General features: G+C 44.7%; 1 non-coding gene and 1 pseudogene across 1 annotated transcript; both read left to right on the top strand.

The window, feature by feature from the left end:
- Window positions 1-104: 104 nt before the first annotated feature.
- Window positions 105-176, top strand: trnap-agg (transfer RNA proline (anticodon AGG)). The gene has a single exon. It is a non-coding gene; the product is annotated as a tRNA-Pro (tRNA).
- A 560-nt stretch (window positions 177-736) lies between these two features.
- LOC129858599 (protein PTHB1-like) overlaps window positions 737-20,926 on the top strand; it is a 172,283-nt pseudogene continuing 152,093 nt past the window's right edge.

Raw genomic sequence — 20,926 nt, 5'->3', positions numbered from 1 at the left:
AATTAAATATAACATTTCACTGCAGTTAATTACAAAAGAAGCGTCTGCAAAATCCATACTTACGTGGCATACTTGTTTTGGGCTGTTTTCTTTTTTATTCATCTGGCTCGTTGGTCTAGGGGTATGATTCTCGCTTAGGGTGCGAGAGGTCCCGGGTTCAAATCCCGGACGAGCCCGACGTTTTACTGAAATACGAAACTGAATGACTGACAAGTTATTGTGATAACAGTGTAATAAAAAAACACTAACGTGTAAAACATTAAGGATCTACAAGAAATCACTGAGTTCCAATATGCACAAGGCAGATTATTGAGAATTTGGTTGCAAGTCTATGGTTATAATATAGCTTTCATTCCAAATAATAAGAATGGATGTGTCATTCAATTGCTATATTATCCTCAAGTTTAAATGTCACATGCACAAGTACAGCGAAATTCCTTTCTTGCAAACTCGAAACCCAACAATGCAATAATGTAAAACTAGAAACACAACACGAGAAATAAGAAATATGCATCAAACGTGTATATATATATATATATATATAAGCAATTAACGGTCATTATAAAAAATGTTGAGTGACATTTTTTATGTGCAATCGCATGTGATTAGATTGAGATCATTTAACCTCCGTTTTTACCTGAACGTCTGTAGTCTCGTGCACCAGACAAGAACGTCTGTGTAGAATAAAAACTCCGTTTCCCATAAATCTGTGAGTTTGTGCGTTTCTGATCATGCGCGCAAGTACTCGAGTCTATTGTTAGTGGCACTGCTATGACAACGGGGAGATGGCTTCAAGCAAGTTGATGAGGCACACGCAAAATGTGATTTTTATCTGAACTGCGAATCACAGACAGGCTCGTCTTGTTATAGGTAAAAGAGGCACGTTTAGAATTTGCATATGTCGCTGGAATGTTGAAACTACACGCTTGTTAGCCTCCAAGCCAGGCACAAGCACAGCCAGCGTTAATTAGTCAGCTAACGTTAACTAACTTAGCTCGAGGTGTTTCCTGGCTGGCTAGCTTGCTACCTCTTGCTTGTTACCTATAGAGAATCATGCACGTTGTCCAGTTTAGTTGGTTTTTGTTCTGTTTCTAACAATTGTTCAACACATGGACAATGCTTGCCCGCAACCCCTACTAACGTTAGCTAGCTAGTTTTATCAACAGATTATGCTTGTTGATGTTGCAAGCTAGATACTAAGGTTAGATCTAGCTAGTTATGTGGAAATCATTCTATTCACCTCTAATGAAATGGAGTCGGGGCTCTGCTGATATGCATGGCACACCGGGATAATATTGAATTATGATGTAGTTGATTTCAGAATGTTGGCTGTGCTTTGCTGTCTGTCAAGTAGATGATAAGGGGCTGCTGGAAGGTCTTGGCCGTGATAGTCAAGTAGGCAGGTGGTACAAGGCTATAGGCATATATTCCACTTGTGTTATCTTTCAAAATCGACGTGATTCTCTCTATTGATTAGCTGTCCATTCCACCTGCTCAGCAGTTGACGATGAGGAAATCTGCTTGGCCCATGCCCTGATACAATCCCTGATCATGTGACTCAGCTGTGTAGTGTAACAGGGTTACGGTCAGTGTCACACACAGACCACTGTCCAAACCTCCCTCTGGGTTCTGGAGTCAAAGAAACATCAGCATGTAGCCTAATATAGGTCTACTGTAAGGCGCTAATCCCCTGCAATAAAAGCAGATGATCAGTGAATTACCAGACACACACACGCTAGCCTGATAAAGCACTACAAATCTAAGGCTGGCACCCATTACACCTAGAGTGAGTTAAAGTAGGCTTAGAAAGATCATGCCATATAGGAGACTAGGTGGAATACATGAAAGCCAACTCTTCCAATCGTTTCATCCTTCCATTTGGTTCCAAGTGGGATAGGCAAGCAGCAGGTATCAGCCATATTGCTTTCACCTGTCCATTATGTTGAGTGTCAGTCACGTGTGGAAGACTGACGAGCAGTATTATGGTGTCCACTAGAGCGCCGATATGACCCTCAGTGTTTGTCTTTTCCTCTCTGTTTGTGTCTGTCTGTCTGTTTGTCTCCTCTGCAGTAGCATGTCTCTGTTCAAGGTGCGTGATTGGTGGGCCGCGGTGCTGGGCGAGCGGGAGGAGTTTGACCAGGGATGCCTGTGTGTTGGCGATGTGGACAACAGCGGCAGCGGACATGGTGAGAAGGTGTGGGGTCGTGGTGTGTCTGACTGCACTCTGAACTACAAAGACACTGTTCACTAATAGACCAAAAATTAAACAATGAGAGTGAAAGTGCCCCTGGTACCAAAGTCTTATTTACATGCACAAATCAGATTTGTTCATTGTCTGATTGACTTACTGGTTGACCTGACTTCCTGGATCTTTATTACCATGTTTAAAACATACCATTTGCCCTCTCGATACAAAGCACATACACTGAGTGTACAAAACATTAAGAACAGTTTCCTAATATTGAGTTGCACCCCCCTCTTTGCCCTCAGACCAGCCTCAATTCATCGGGCATGGACTCGACAAGGTGTCAAGCATTCCACTGGGATGCTGGCCCATGTTGAGTCCAATGCTTCCCAGAGTTGTCAAGATGACTGGTGGTCCTTTGGGTGGTGGACTATTCTTCATACACACAGGAAACTGTTGAGTGTGAAAAACCCAGCAGTGTTGCAGTTTTTGACACCAACCTATGTGCCTGGCACCTACTACCATACCCTGTTCAAAGGCACTTAAATCTTTTGTCTTGCCCATTCACACATACACAATTCATGTCTCAATTGTGTCAAGGCTTAAAAATCCTTCTTTAAACTGTCTCCTCCCCTTCATCTACACTGATTTGAAGTGGATTTAACAAGTGACATCAAAAAGGGATCATAGCTTTCACCTGGATTCACCTGGTCAGTCTGTCATGGAAAGAACAGGTGTTCTTAATGTTTTGTACAACGAAGGGAGCAATATGAGACTATACCACAACGTCTAAGCTGAGGAAGTATACAGTGTGTATGTCCTCTCTCCTGTAGATAAGATAGTGGTGGGCAGCTACATGGGCATGCTGCGGGTCTTCTCCCCCCACCCTGCCAAGCCTGGAGAGCCCAGCCCGGCCTACAGCCAGCTACTGGTGGTGCAGCTCAGAGACCCCGTCATCCAGGTTGAAGTGGGCAAGTTTGTCTCGTAAGTACCAGGTCACACGCACCTTCTGCTCAAATAGTATGTTACACGCACCTGCCGCTCAAATAGTATGCTACACGCACCTGCCGCTCAAATAGTATGCTACACGCACCTGCTGCTCAAATAGTATGCTACACGCACCTGCCGCTCAAATAGTATGCTACACGCACCTGCCGCTCAAATAGTATGCTACACGCACCTGCTGCTCAAATAGTATGCTACACGCACCTGCCGCTCAAATAGTATGCTACACGCACCTGCCGCTCAAATAGTATGCTACACGCACCTGCTGCTCAAATAGTATGCTACACGCACCTGCCGCTCAAATAGTATGCTACACGCACCTGCCGCTCAAATAGTATGCTACACGCACCTGCCGCTCAAATAGTATGCTACACGCACCTGCCGCTCAGATAGTATGCTACACGCACCTGCCGCTCAGATAGTATGCTACACGCACCTGCCGCTCAGATAGTATGCTACACGCACCTGCCGCTCAGATAGTATGCTACACGCACCTGCAGCTCAGATAGTATGCTACACGCACCTGCCGCTCAGATAGTATGCTACACGCACCTGCCGCTCAGATAGTATGCTACACGCACCTGCCGCTCAAATAGTATGCTACACGCACCTGCCGCTCAAATAGTATGCTACACGCACCTGCCGCTCAGATAGTATGCTACACGCACCTGCCGCTCAGATAGTATGCTACACGCACCTGCCGCTCAAATAGTATGCTACACGCACCTGCCGCTCAAATAGTATGCTACACGCACCTGCCGCTCAAATAGTATGCTACACGCACCTGCCGCTCAAATAGTATGCTACACGCACCTGCCGCTCAGATAGTATGCTACACGCACCTGCCGCTCAAATAGTATGCTACACGCACCTGCCGCTCAAATAGTATGCTACACGCACCTGCTGCTCAAATAGTATGCTACACGCACCTGCTGCTCAAATAGTATGCTTATGATGCTATCACTGACTAAGCAATCCAGGCTGTATCACAACCGGCCGTGATTGGGAGTCCCATAGGGCGGCGCACAATTGGCCCAACGTCGTCCGCGTTTGGCTGGTGTAGGCCGTCATTGTAAATAAGAATATGTTCTTAACTGACTTGACTAGTTAAATAAAGGTCACTCAGTCATTGTGTTAATAATGCCCTTTCTCCTCCCCCTCTCTGGTATTCTGGCACTCAGAAGTGTGACCTGGAATTGCAGATCAAATGGGCAAACATGGCGTTAACTCAACATAGCCCTACTTACAATCTTAAAATACCACGTCACGGATGGAACTCTCTACTCTCATTGTCCTACATCACTGCACCAAAGGACTTGAGTTGCACAGGAATGATGATGTCATGTGTTGGGAGACAATGGCTTTTCCTGTTGCTTCCCACCCAGTCCTAAACACACATTAGCTTCAAGGGCCATGGGTTTTTCCTGATCACATGACCTTGCTGACCCTGTCGTGAACTTCTGACCCTGTACCACAAAGTCGAGAGGTATTTGCTGTCATGCCGTTCGGTTATCCACTGAGTATACATCAATGGAGTTCATGAACCTTTGGCATTGACTGCAACTTTGTTCTTGACTTAATCTGCTTCCAGTAAATCCTGACCACCATGTCATGAGTTCGGCTCTCTCCATGTGATTTATCATACTATATCAACCACCTAGTCTCAAACTTGGCTGGCTCCACTACTTTAGGCTAACCACCAAGTTACCAGCACATAGCTGGAGACACCCCAGGGTCCCATTTCAAGATGTTGTTAAAGGTCATTTGTTCTCAAGCACTTTAACTTGCCAAATACAGGTTGAGTAAATACTCGAATATTTTGAACAAAAAAATGTCATGTGCTAGACTGAAACCGCCATTGCCCCCTCTGCTCTCCCCATGGCCAACACTATTCAAGTAAGAGGAGAAAGAGGGGGATAGGAGGAGAAAGATGGTGAGGGAGGGAGGACTGGAATGTTGGGATATGTCATCGCGGTGGTCCATTCCTGGGTGCACAGGGACCTCCTGGAGAGACAGGCTTCCTGGAAAAGCCGGGCATTTTCCAAAAGTTTCGCCCACAAGAGGGATGTATGAGTCAAAAGGATTCCTTCATCTGTTTGCTGACATTTGATGTTACTGTATGTTTTGGGGAAGCTGGTTTCGGTTAGAATTTTGAATGACCATTGAGTGTTCCCTAAACAGAGAAACACATTGTAAATTTTGTCTCTAGAGCAGTGGGGCGGGAGATGGTGAAATGTGTTCTCATCGACAGTGGGCGCTGTGGTTTTGAGTAAAGAAGAAATCACCCAGGCTTCATTTTTAGTTGTTTTTCCTCCGTAAACATTACAGCAGGGTTGACGACAGATGTGTTCCTCCGCAAAGCTGTAGAACACATGTTTAAACCATAGATTTACATCAAACAGATTTGTCACTTTTTCCTATGCATATTGTATTATATTTATCCGTTCACAACTTGTGCTTGAAGTAGCAGTTGCCCCCAGAATACAAATTTAGGGCCAGGTTTGACTACCCCCCCAATCCTAACCTTTACCATTAGGATATACTTCATCTATACTGATATACTCTTATGTCAGTATTGTCCTGTATGTTTTCATTGGCGATTTTGGGCATCTGTTCTTCGCAGTAATTGAATGAACTTCTCTGCAGGTGTTCAGATCTGCTTCATCTGGCTGTGCTGCACCCCAGAAAACTGTATGTGTACTCCGTCTCAAGTAATACCACACATTTCAACATTGGCTGTAATATGCATGCCACACCACATTGATTTAGTGGACTACTACAGACTGAAATATGTTCCGGGATTCATCTGATACCATTGAGGAGTTTATCACATTTAGCACATCGTCCCCACAGTGACTGTATGTACTGTACATATCCCAACCAAAAGTCATGGATTACAAGCAACATCCGCACTGAGCTAAAGGCCAGGGCTGCCGCTTTCAAGGAGCGGGACACTAATCCGGAAACGTATAAGAAATCACGTTACGACCTCTGACGATCAATCAAACAAGCAATGCGTCAATACAGGACTAAGATCGAATCCTACTACGCCGGCTGTGATGCTCGTCGGATGTGGCAGTGCTTGCAAACTATCACGGATTACAAAGGGAAAACCCAACTGCGAGCTGCCCAGTGGCACGAGCCTACCAGACAAGCTAAATGCCTTCTATGCTCGCTTCGAGGCAAACAACACTGAACCATGCATAAGATCAGCAGCAGTTCTGGACAACTGTGTGATCTGGCACTCCGTAGCCGATGTGAGTAGGACCTTTAAACAGGTTACCATTCATAAGGCCGCGGGGTCAGACAGATTACCAGGACGCGTACATAAAGCATGTGCTGACAAGCTGTCGGGTGTTTTCACTGACATTTTCAACCTTTCCCTGACCGAGTGTGTGATACCTACATGTTTCAAGCAGACCATAGTCCCTGTACCCAAGAATGCCAAGGTAACCTGTCTACATGACTGTGTCCCCGTAGCAATCACATCTGTAGCCATGAAATGCTTGGAAAGGTCATGGCTCACATCAACACCATTATCCCAGAAACCCTAGACCCACTCCAATTTGCATACCGCCCCAACAGATCCACAGATGACGCAATCTCTATTGCACTCCACACTGCCGTCTCCCACCTGGACAACAGGAACTCAGAGTTCAACACTATAGTGCCTTCCAAGCTCATCACTAAGCTCAGGACCACGGGACTGAACATCTCCATCTGCAACTGGATCCTGGACTTCCTAATTTGCCGTCCCCAACTGGTGAGGGTAGGCAACAACACATCCGCCACGCTTACCCTCAACATGGAGCTCTTCAGATGTGCGTGCTTAGTCCCCTTCTGTACTCCCTGTTCACCCATGGCCACGCACAACTCCAACACCATTACGTTTGCTGACGACACGACGGTGGTAGGCCTGATAACCGACAACAATGAAACCGCCTATAGAGAGGAGGTCAGTGACCTGGCAGTGTGGTGTCAGGACAACAACCTCTCCCTCAATGGCGGCAAGACAAAGGAGCTGATCTTGGACTATCGAACACAGTGGGCTGCGCACGTCCACTTCCACATCAATGGGACTGTAGTGGAGCGCGTCGGGAGCATTAAGTTCCTCGGTGTCCACAGGAATTAACATGGTCCAGACTAGAGGTCGACCGATTATGATTTTTCAACGCTGATACCGATACTGATTATTGGAGGACAAAAAAAAGCCGATACCGATTAATCGGCCAATTTCTTTTATATTTTTTATATATTTTTAAATTTGTAATAATGACAGTTACAACAATACTGAATGAACACTTTTATTTTAACTTAATATAATACACCAATCAAATCAATTTAGCCTCAAATAAATAATGAAACATGTTCAATTGGGTTTAAATAATACAAAACAAAGTGTTGGAGAAGAAAGTAAAAGTGCAATATGTGCCATGTAAAAAAGCTAACATTTAAGTTCCTTGCTCAGAACATGAGAACATATGAAAGCTCCTTTTAACATGAGTCTTCAATATTCCCAGGTAAGAAGTTTTAGGTTGAGGTTATTATAGGACTATTTCTCTCTATACCATTTGTATTTCATATACCTCTGACTATTGGATGTTCTTATAGGCACTTTAGTATTGCCAGTGTAACAAGTATAGCTTCCGTCCCTCGCCTCGCCTCTACCTGGGCTCGAACCAGGAACACATCGACAACAGCTACCCTCGAAGCATCGTTACCGATCGCTCCACAAAAGCCGTGGCCCTTGCAGAGCAAGGGGAACAACTACTCCAAGTCTCAGAGCGAGTGACGTTTGAAATGCTATTAGCGCGCAGCCCGCTAACTAGCTAGCCATTTCACATCGGTTACACCAGCCTAATCTCGGGAGTTGATAGGCTTGAAGTCATAAACAGCGCAATGCTTGAAGCATTGCGAAGAGCTGCTGGAGAACGCAGGGAAGTGCTGTTTGAATGAACGCTTACGAGCCTGCTGCTGCCTACCACCGCTCTGTCAGACTGCTCTATCAAATATCAAATCATAGAATTAATTATAACATAATTACACACAGAAATACGAGCCTTAAGTCATTAATATGGTCAAATCCGGAAACTATAATTTCGAAAAGAAAACATTTATTCTTTCAGTGAAATACGGTACCGTTCCGAATTTTATCTAACGGGTGGCATCCATAAGTCTAAATATTGCTGTTACATTGCACAACCTTCAATGTTATGTCATAATTACGTAAAATTCTGGCAAATTAGTTCGCAACAAGCCAGGCGGCCCAAACTGTAGCATATACCCTGACTCTGCGTGCAATGAACCCAAGAGAAGTGACACAATTTCCCTAGTTTAATATTGCCTTCTAACAGGAATTTATTTTAACTAAATATGCAGGTTTAAAAATATATACTTCTGTATATTGATTTTAAGAAAGGCATTGGTGTTTATGGTTAGGTACTTTCGTGCAACGATTATGCTTTTTTCGCAAATGCGCTTTTGTTAAATCATCCCCCGTTTGGCGAAGTTAGCTATCTTTTTTTAGGAAGAAATAGTCTTCACAGTTCGCAACGAGCCAGGCGGCCAAAATTGCTGCATATACCCTGACTCTGTTACACAGAACGCAAGAGAAGTGACACAATTTCCCTAGTTAAAAGAAATTCATGTTAGCAGGCAATATGAACTAAATATGCAGGTTTAAAAAATATATACTTGTGTATTGATTTTAAGACAGGCGTTGATGTTTATGGTTAGGTACACATTGGTGCAACGACAGTGCTTATTTCGCAAATGCGCAAATTCAATGATAAATGAACAGGCACCGCATCGATTATACGCAACGCAGGACAAGCTAGATAAACTAGTAATATCATGAACCATGTGTAGTTAACTAGTGATTATGTTAAGATTGATTGTTTTTTAGAAGATACGTTTAATGCTAGCTAGCACCTTACCTTGGCTCCTTGCTGCACTCGCATAACAGGTAGTCAGCCTGCCACGCAGTCTCGTCGTGGAATGCAATGTAATCGGCCATGATCGGTGTCCAAAAATCCCGATTACCGATTTGTTATGAAAACTTGAAATTGGCCCTAATTAATCGGCCATTCCGATTAATCGGTTGACCTATAGTCCAGACACACCAGCACAGTCGTGAAGAAGGCATGACAACTCCTCTTCACATCAGGTGGCTGTGAAGATTTGGCATGGGCCCTCAGATCCTCCAAAAGTTCTATTGCTACACCATTGAGAGCATCTTGACTGGCTGCATCCCCGCCTGGTATAGCAACTGCTTGGCATCCGACCGTAAGACGCTACAGAGGTAGTGAGTACCACCCAGTACATCATTGGGGTCAAGCTCCTTGACATCCAAGACCTTCAGCCAACCAAGTCACAGACTGTTTGTTTTCTCTGCTACCTACTGCACTGCAAGCGGTACCGATGCACCAAGTCTGGAACCAACAGGACTCTGAACAGCTTCTAACCCCCCAAGCCATAACACTACTAAATAGTCCGTGTAGCTATTTGGTTAACTATCTGCATTACCCTCTTTGCACTAACTCTTTTGACTCATCACATATGCTGCTGCAACTTTTTACTATTCACCGTGTTGCCTACCCCCACCTATATGTACATATCTACCTCAAATAACTCGTACCCCTGCAAATTGTCTCGTTACTGGTACTCCGTATACTGTATGTAGCCAAATTATCGTTACTCATTGTGTATTTATTCTTCGTGTTATTATTTTTTCTATATTTTTCTCTCTGCATTGTTGGGAAGGGCCCGTGAGTAAGCATTTCAATGTTAGTTTACACCTGTTGTTTATGAAGCATGTGACAAATTTGATTTGATTTTGATTTGATACTATGGCAGTTTGCTCCCATTCGTCTAGTTCTCTCTCTGCAGATTTAACCATAGGACATAGCAATGATATGTGACAATAAATATTAATATGGAGGGTCTCTCTCTCCCTCTATTTCTCTCTACCTCGCTTTACTGTCTCTCTCTCTTTCTCTACCGTAGGTACTGCTGGTAATGTGGAGCATGGGGTTCAGTACCAGCTCAAGCGGGTCTATGAGCACAACCTCCAGAGGACCGCCTGCAACATGACTTATGGAACCTTCGGAGGGGTCACGGATAACACATCACATGTAACAGATATGCATTGACAGTTTAGTCACAAACCACACAGACTTTTTTCATTTTTTGGGGTTAATTCACTGTCCTTTCACTTCTAATGACCACAGAGCTATAAGTGTAGAATTTGATTCATTCTGTGTGGAGGGGAACCCTTGGCGTTCTGGTGCAGGTTTATTTGGATGGCAGTGACTGGATCAGTGTGTGCATGGGTGTGTGGATGCATGTGCACACGTGTGGGTGTATTTGTATGTGTAGTAAGTTAGGTTCTGTGTGTCCTTCAAAGGTTGTGTCGGGTCAACCACAGAAGCTCTCTTTTAGCCTGCCAAGAACACACTGCTGAAATCTGGACCAAGCCCCAGACAAGAGACAACAGGCAATTCATTAATGGGAGAGCACACTTATCCAAACACGTGCTCCCTGGAACACACACACACACACAAACACACACACACACACACACACACACACACACACACACACACACACACACACACACACACACACACACACACACACACACACACACACACACACACACACACCTCAACAATATATCCCTTGTTCTATTATTGGCCTTCTCATGTCTAAAAGGACTTCAGTTTAACACTGGTTTGTGTGTGCATGTGTGTGTGAGGAGACTTGGAGCTGTGTTGGTTACTGTTATAGAGGACATGTTTAGGATGGGAGTCGTTGCTTTTCTTGGATGCTGCAGAGTTGAGGGCTTTCCCCTCCTTTTTTCCAAATACATATATTTCTCTTGAGGGATGATTTCTTCCCCCCGTCCTCTCTCCCTCTCTCTCCCCTGGCATTCTAACATTCCTCATTAACCCCTGAACTCTTCTTCACCTTCCTTTGTTTCATAGACTTCCAGCGCTTTATGGACTCCTTCATTCATGCCAGTTTCCATTTGCACAAACACACACTCCCATTCACTTCTCTCTCTCTCTCACATCCTTTCTCTATTAGATCAAATTTGATTTGTCACATGTGCCGAATACAGTGCTTACTCACAAGCCCTTAACCAACAATGCAGTTGTAAGAAAATCCCTAAAAAAGTAAGAATAACAAATAATTAAAGAGCAGCAGTAAATAACAATAGCAGGGCTTTGTACAGGGGCTACCGGTACAATGTGTCAACGCCGGTGTCGAGGTAATTGAGGTAATTATGTGCATGTCGGTAGAGTTATTAAAGTGGTTATGCATAGATAATAACAGAGAGTAGCAGCAGCATGGGGGGGTAAATAATCTGGGTAGCCATTTGAATAGCTATTCAGGAGTCTTATGCCTTGTGGGTAGAAGCTGTTTAGAAGCCTCTTGGAGCTAGACTTGGCTCTCCGGTACCGCTTGCCGTGCGGTAGCAGAGGAGAACAGTCTATGACTAGGGTGGCTGGAGTCTTTGACAATTTTTAGGGCCTTCCTCTGACACAGTCTGGTACAGATGTCCTGGATGGCAGGATGCTCGGCCCCAGTGATGTACTGGGCCGTACGCACTACCCTCTGTAGTGCCTTGCGGTCGGAAGCCGAGCAGTTGCCATACCAGGCTGTGATGCAATCTATCAGGATGCTCTCGATGGTGCAGCTGTAAAACCCATGCCAAATCTTTTCAGTCTCCTGAGGGGGAATAGGTTTTGTCTTCACTACTGTCTGGTGTGCTTGGACCATGTAGTTTGTTGGCGATGTGGATGCCAAGGAACTTGAAGCTCTCAACCTGCTCCACTACAGCCCTGTCAATGAGAAGGGGGGCGTGCTCAGTCCTCCTTTTCCTTTAGTCTACAATCATCTCCTTTGTCTTGATCACGTTGAGGGAGAGTTTGTTGTCTTTGCACCACACGGTCAGGTCTCTGACCTCCTCCCTATAGGCTCTCATTGTTGTCGGTGATCACTCTTTTGTGTCATCAACAAACTTAATAATGGTGTTGGAGTCATGCCTGGCCGTGCAGTCATGAGTGAACAGGGAGTACAGGAGGGGACTGAGCATGCACCCCTGAGGCGCCCCTGTTGAGGATCAGCGTGGCGGATGTGTTGTTACCTACCCTTACCACCTAGGGGTGGCCAGACAGGATGTCAAGGATCCAGTTGCAGAGGGAGTAGTGTTTAGTCCCAGGATCCTTAGCTTAGTGATGAGCTTCGAGGGCACTGAAAGTATTTCTCACATACAGTGGGGAGAACATTTGATTATTTGATACACTGCCGATTTTGCAGGTTTTCCTACTTACAAAGCATGTAGAGGTCTGTAATTATTATCATAGGTACACTTCAACTGTGAGAGACGGAATCTAAAACAAAAATCCAGAAAATCACATTGTATGATTTTTAACTTCTACTTCCTCCCAATCCCGGGTCCGGGAGCACCCCCATCAGTAAAAAAGCTGACTAGCATAGCCTAGCATAGCGTCACAAGTAAATAGTAGCATCTAAATATCATTCAATCACAAGTCCAAGACACCAGATGAAAGATACACATCTTGTGAATCCAGCCATCATTTCTGATTTTTTAAATGTTTTACAGGGAAGACACAAAATGTAAATCTATTAGCTAACCACGTTAGCAAAAGACACCAATTTTTTTACTCCACCATTTTCTTACTGCATCAGTAGCTATCACAAATTCGACCAAATAAAGATATAAATTGCCACTAACCAAGAAACAACTTCATCAGATGACAGTCTGATAACATATTTATTGTATAGCATATGTTTTGTTAGAAAAATGTGCATATTTCAGGTATAAATCATAGTTTACCATTGCAGCCACCATCACAACTCTCACCAAAGCAACTAGAATAACTACAGAGACCATCGTGTATTACCTAATTACTCATCATAAAACATTTCTTAAAAATACACAGCGTACAGCAAATGAAAGACAAACATCTTGTGAATCCAGCCAATATTTCAGATTTTCTAAGTGTTTTACAGCGAAAACACAATATAGCGTTATATTAGCTTACCACAATAGCAAACATCACAACAGCATTGATTCAAGCCAAAAATAGCGATAACGTATAAACCACCAAAATATATAAATTTTTTCCCTAACCTTCCCAGAATTCTTCAGATGACAGTCCTATAACATCATATTACACAATGCATATAGAGTTTGTTCGAAAATGTGCATATTTAGCGGCACAAATCGTGGTTATACAAAGAGAAAAGTAGCAAAGCTGCCCAGAAAATGTCGGGAGAAATCTTTGGAGAGGCACCTATTCTAATCCGTAACTAATCCTAAACTTGACTAAAAAATACAGATTGGACAGCAAATGAAAGACAAATTAGTTCTTAATGCAATCGCTGTGTTACATTTTTAAAATTAACGTTACTACAACATACAGCGTGCGTTAAAGCGAGGCTGCACTGAAATTAATGGCGGCTTATGCATTTGACATTTTTCAACAGACCAACGAATTATCAGCATAAATAGTTCTTACTTTTTGATGAACTCCCATCAGAATCTTGGGAAAGGTGTCCTTTGTCCAAAAGAATCGTTGCTCGGTTGTAGAACGTCCTCTTCAACGTTGCAATTAGCAGTAAACATTAGCATTTGAGCCAGAGATACCCAACTTCCTAGAACGTCACGAAAATAAACACCCGAAAATCGCAATATACTGACATAAACTGATATAATTTGGTTTAAAATAACAACATTATGATGTCTTTAAAGCCTATATCGAATAAAAACACAGCCGGAAATTTCTAAGAGCTATAACCGAAGGTTCTAGTACGATATGCCAAAGTCCTCCGTGCGTCAGAGCAAAGAGGGAAAAGACCAGACACTTCCTTGCCAAGCTATTTATAACCTTTCAGATCTACGTAGAGACTCCATTTCAAGTCTCCCTATTCGCTAACATCCAGGGGAAGGCGTATGCAGTGCATCTCAACCAATAGAAGACAGGCAGATTTATAAACAGATCTCAGAGCAGCTTGCAGAATTCTGCATTCTCACATCCACATAGGAAAATTGCTCTAAGTCCAGTTCTGTTTCACTCACAGATATAATTCAAACGGTTTTAGAAACTAGAGTGTTTTCTATCCAATAGTAATAATAATATGCATATTGTACGAGCAAGAATTGAGTACGAGGCAGTTTCATTTGGGAACGTAATTATTACAAAGTGCCAACAGCACCCCCTATTTTAAGTAATTAATTTGCATTTTATTGCATGACATAAGTATTTGATACATCAGAAAAGCAGAACTTAATATTTGGTAAAGAAACGTTTGTTTGCAGTTACAGAGATCATACGTTTCCACACTGCAGCAGGGATTTTGGCCCACTCCTCCATACAGACCATCTTCAGTTCCTTCAGGTTTCGGGGCTGTCGCTGGGCAATACGGACTTTCAGCTCCCTCCAAAGATTTTCTATTGGGTTCAGGTCTGGAGACTGGCTAGGCCACTCCAGGATCTTGAGATGCTTCTTACGGAGCCACTCCTTAGTTGCCCTGGCTGTGTGTTTCGGGTCGTTGTCATGCTGGAAGACCCAGCCACGACCCATCTTCAATGCTCTTACTGAGGGAAGGAGGTTGTTGGCCAAGATCTCGTGATACATGGCCCCATCCATCCTCCCCTCAATACGGTGCAGTCGTCCTGTCCCCTTTGCAGAAAAGCATCCCCAAAGAATGATGTTTCCACCTCCATGCTTCACGGTTGGGATGGTGTTCTTGGAGTTGTACTCATCCTTCTTCTTCCTCCAAACACGGCGAGTGGAGTTTAGACCAAAAAGCTCTATTTTTGTCTCATCAGACCACATGACCTTCTCCCATTCCTCCTCTGGATCATCCAGATGGTCATTGGCAAACTTCAGACGGGCCTGGACATGCGCTGGCTTGAGCAGGGGGACCTTGCGTGCGCTGCATGATTTTAATCCATGACGGCGTAGTGTGTTACTAATGGTTTTCTTTGAGACTGTGGTCCCAGCTCTCTTCAGGTCATTGACCAGGTCCTGCCATGTAATTCTGGGCTGATCCCTCACCTTCCTCATGATCATTGATGCCCCACTAGGTGAGATCTTGCATGGAGCCCCAGACCGAGGGTGATTGACCGTCATCCTGAACTTCTTCCATTTTCTAATAATTGCGCCAACAGTTGTTGCCTTCTCACCAAGCTGCTTGCCTATTGTCCTGTAGCCCATCCCAGCCTTGTGCAGGTCTACAATTTTATCCCTGATGTCCTTACACAGCTCTCTGGTCTTGGCCATTGTGGAGAGGTTGGAGTCTGTTTGATTCAGTGTGTGGACAGGTGTCTTTTATACAGGTAATGAGTTCAAACAGATGCAGTTAATACAGGTAATGAGTGGAGAACATGAGGGCTTCTTAAAGAAAAACTAACAGGTCTGTGAGCTGGAATTCTTACTGGTTGGTAGGTGATCAAATACTTATGTCATGCAATAAAATACAAATTAATTACTTAAAAATCATACAAAGGGATTTTCTGGATTTTTGTTTTAGATTCCGTCTCTCACAGTTGAAGTGTACCTATGATAAAAATTACAGACCTCTACATGCTTTGTAAGTAGGAAAACCTGCAAAATCGGCAGTGTATCAAATACTTGTTCTCCCCACTGTAGGTGTTCCTTTTCTCCAGGTGAGAGAGGGCAGTGTGGAGTGCAATAGATATTGCATCATCTGTGGATCTGTTTGTGCGGTATGCAAATTGGAGCGGGTCTAGGGTTTCTGGGATAATGGTGTTGATGTGAGCCATGACCAGCCTTTCAAAGCATTTCATGGCTACAGACGTGAGTGCTACGGGTCGGTAGTCATTATGCAGGTTACCTTAGTGTTTTTGGGCACAGGGACTATGGTGGTCTGCTTGAAACATGTTGGTATTACACACTCAGACAGTGAGAGGTTGAAAATGTCAGTGAAGACACTTGCCAGTTGGTCAGCGCATGCTCGGAGTACACGTCCCGGTAATCCGCCTGGCCCAGCGGCCGTGTGAATGTTGACCTGTTTAAAGGTCTTACTCACATCAGCTGCGGAGAGGATGATCACACAGTCGTCTGGAACAGCTGATGCTCTGATGCATGTTTCAGTGTCACTTGCCTCGAAGCGAGTATAGAAGTTATTTAGCTTGTCTGGTAGGCTCACTGGGCAGCTCTCGGCTGTGCTTCCCTTTGTAGTCTGTAATAGTTTGCAAGCCCTGCCACATCCGATGAGCGTCGTAGCCGGTGTAGTACAATTCAATCTTAGTCCTGTATTGACGCTTTGCCTGTTTGATGGTTCATCGGAGGGCATAGCAGGATTTCTTATAAGCTTCCGGGTTAGATTCCCTCTCCTTGAAAGCGGCAGCTCTACCCTTTAGCTCAGTGCGGATGTTGCCTGTAATCCATGGCTTCTGGTTGGGGTATGTACGTACAGTCACTGTGGAGACGACGTCCTCGATGCACTTATTGATAAAGCCAGTGACTGATGTGGTGTACTCCTCAATGCCATCACAAGAATCCCGGAACATTTTCTGGTCTGTGCTAGCAAAACAGTCCTGTAGTTTAGCATCTGCTTCATCTGACCACTTTCATATAGTGGTCACTGGTGCTTCCTGCTTTAATTATTTGCTTGTAAGCAGGAATCAGGAGGATAGAGTTATGGTAAGATTTTCCAAATGGAGGCCGAGGGAGAGCTTTGTACGCGTCTCTGTGTTGAGTGAAGGTGGTCTAGATTTTTTTCCCCCTCTGGTTGCGCATTTAACATGCTGATAGAAATGAGGTAAAACTAATTTAAGTTTCCCTGCATTAAAGTCCCTGGCCACTAGGAGCGCTGCCTCTGGATGAGCGTTTTCCTGTTTGTTTATGGCGGAATACAGCTCATTGAGTGCGGTTTTAGTGCCAGCCTTGGTCTGTGGGGGTATGTACGAAAAATACAGATAGCTTATCATGAGATACTCTACCTCAGGCGAGCAAAACCCTGAGACTTCTTTAGATATCGTGCACCAGCTATCGTTTACAAATATGCATAGGCCCTCGCCCCGTGTCTTACCAGAGGCTGCTGTTCTGTCCTGCCGATGGAGTGTATAACCCGCCAGCTGTATGATCTTAATGTCGTCGTTCAGCCACGACTCAGTAAAATGTAAGATATTACAGGTTTTAATGTCCCGTTGGTAGGATATACGTGCTTTCAGTTCGTCCCATTTATTTTCCAGCGATTGAACGTTAGCTAGAAGAACGGAAGGCAAGGGCAGATTAGCCACTCGTCACCTGATCCTCACAAGGCATCCTGATCTCTTTCCGCGAAACCTACGTTTCCTTTTCCAGCAAATCACGGGGATCTAGGCCTGGTCGGTTGTCCGTAGTATTTCCCTCACGTCCAACTCATTGAAGAAAAACTCCTAGTCCAATTTGAGGTGAGTAATCCCAGTTCTGATGTCCAGAAGCTCTTTTCGGTCATAAGAGACGGTAGCAGCAGCTTTATGTACAAAACATTTATGTACGAACAATGCGTAAACACTAACAAAATAGCACGGTTGGTGAAGAGCCAATAAGACGTTAGCCCTACCCTCCGGCGCCATCTTTTTTCTCTCTGTCCCTCCTCCCTTTCCATTTCTCTCCTTCTCTTTCTTACTCTCTGAGTCTCTCTCTCTCTCTCTCTCTCTCACATACACACACTCTCAGTATAGTCGTGTCCCTCTCCTGTCATTGTAGGGAGAGAGAGAGTGGATTACAATGAGGTTCCTATAAATAAGTGGACAAGAGGATCCTGCTCCAGGGTTACACTACCACACACCACCACCAGGGAGCAGCACAGCCTGTGGAATCAGCTCCTACACACTTGTCCTCTGAGTGAGTGTATTCATCTGAAATGAGTGTGTGTAGGACCTTGCTCTAAATGTGAGCACCCATAATAGTTCCTGACCATGGAATGACTGTAGGCGCTGTAATAGCGGTGTTGTAGTAATACCGCCCTAATGGCTAGGCTGGGTTTGGGTCAGAATCGGGCCACACACACTCACAAACAGCGTAGGCCATTCTAAGCAGCATCTGGCCCACACTCCACCCAGAACCCAGGCCCAAAGAACCACTGCACTGCTCTGCTCTGTCCTGCCAGCCTCTGTGCTTTGTCCTTGGGCTCAACCTGTGTAACAGCATGTTCTATTAATGCTATTAGTATGGGCTGGTTTCCTCTGTATGTCTCTGCTAAGGGTAGACGTGCTGGAATAATGTTTTATAGAGCTAGAAGAGCGGTTTTTGATATATTTAGTATGGGCGTAGACCCACTCACAAGCGTGAGAGAAGACACACACATACATGCACACGCACCATACGTGTGCATACACTCACACACACAGGGCGAGGTAATTGTGTGAGTGGCCTTGTCCTTCAGTGTTTTACTGACCTCCCACCCTGAGCCCAGTTCACCAAAGGGGGATGACCAGAATAGCTGGTGAAGCACACACACACACACATACACAATAATAAACACGTGTGGATCTGCTCTGCAGGTGGTACTCCCTGACCCCTCGTTGATGTGTGTGATTTTTAATAGCGTGTAGAGGCCTAATTATAGTTCTCTGCTCTCACAGCCACTCTGTGTTATGGCTCTTTGTGTGTGTGTGTGTGTGTGTGTGTGTACTCAGCCATCTCAGATTTTCTCTGCCATAAAACTCAGTGGGCCATTACAAGCACTCCACACACAAACGCAGACCTAAAGCTGTGTAAGGCTGCTGTGAACAGGCCTGCTCAGGTCGAGAGGTGTTAATGGACATATCAGATTCAGCAGGAGACAAATGAGCAGAGCAGCTAACCCACCACTACAACACAACATAGCAGAGCAGCTAACCCACTACTACAACACAACATAGCAGAGCAGCTAACCCACCACTACAACACAACATAGCAGAGCAGCTAACCCACTACTACAACACAACATAGCAGAGCAGCTAACCCACTACTACAACACAACATAGCAGAGCAGCTAACCCACTACTACAACATAGCAGAGCAGCTAACCCACCACTACAACACAACATAGCAGAGCAGCTAACCCACCACTACAACACAACATAGCAGAGCAGCTAACCCACCACTACAACACAACATAGCAGAGCAGCTAAGCCACCACTACAACATAGCAGAGCAGCTAACCCACTACTACAACACAACATAGCAGAGCAGCTAACCCACCACTACAACACAACATAGCAGAGCAGCTAACCCACCACTACAACACAACATAGCAGAGCAGCTAACCCACCACTACAACACAACATAGCAGAGCAGCTAACCCACTACTACAACACAACATAGCAGAGCAGCTAACCCACTACTACAACACAACATAGCAGAGCAGCTAACCCACTACTACAACACAACATAGCAGAGCAGCTAACCCACTACTACAACACAACATAGCAGAGCAGCTAACCCACTACTACAACACAACATAGCAGAGCAGCTAACCCACTACTACAACACAACATAGCAGAGCAGCTAACCCACTACTACAACACAACATAGCAGAGCAGCTAACCCACTACTACAACACAACATAGCAGAGCAGCTAACCCACTACTACAACACAACATAGCAGAGCAGCTAACCCACTACTACAACATAGCAGAGCAGCTAACCCACCACTACAACACAACATAGCAGAGCAGCTAACCCACCACTACAATACAACATAGCAGAGCAGCTAACACACAACTACAATACAACATAGCAGAGCAGCTAACCCACCACTACAACATAGCAGAGCAGAGCAGCTAACCCACTACTACAACACAATATAGCAGAGCAGCTAACCCACCACTACAACACAACATAGCAGAGCAGCTAACCCACTACTACAACACAACATAGCAGAGCAGCTAACCCACTACTACAACACAACATAGCAGAGCAGCTAACCCACCACTACAACACAACATAGCAGAGCAGCTAACCCACTACTACAACACAACATAGCAGAGCAGCTAACCCACCACTACAACACAACATAGCAGAGCAGCTAACCCACTACTACAACATAGCAGAGCAGCTAACACACCACTACAACACAACATAGCAGAGCAGCTAACCCACCACTACAACATAGCAGAGCAGAGCAGCTAACCCACCACTACAACACAACATAGCAGAGCAGAGCAGCTAACCCACCACTACAACAGAGCAGAGCAGCTAACACACAACTACAACACAACATAGCAGAGCAGCTAACCCACCACTACAACATAGCAGAGCAGAGCAGCTAACCCACTACTACAACACAACATAGCAAAGCAGAGCAGAGCAGCTAACCCACCACTACAACACAACATAGCAGAGCAGCTAACCCACCACTACAACACAACATAGCAAAGCAGCTAACCCACTACTACAACACAACATAGCAGAGCAGCTAACCCACTACTACAACACAACAAAGCAGAGCAGCTAACCCACCACTACAACACAACATAGCAGAGCAGCTAACCCACCACTACAACACAACATAGCAGAGCAGCTAACCCACCACTACAACACAACATAGCAGAGCAGCTAACCCACTACTACAACACACCACAACATAGCAGAGCAGCTAACCCAACACCACAACATAGCAGAGCAGCTAACCCACAACCACAACATAGCAGAGCCGCCCCAACAAGTCAAGCAGAACTGTAGGCAGCATACATTTTTCCACAGA

Source organism: Salvelinus fontinalis, chromosome 6 (assembly GCF_029448725.1).
Source record: "Salvelinus fontinalis isolate EN_2023a chromosome 6, ASM2944872v1, whole genome shotgun sequence".
In the NCBI taxonomy this organism is placed as follows: Eukaryota; Metazoa; Chordata; class Actinopteri; order Salmoniformes; family Salmonidae; genus Salvelinus; species Salvelinus fontinalis.
The sequence above is the reverse complement of the archived record's forward strand: the minus strand, read 5'-3'. Positions and strand labels throughout refer to the sequence as shown.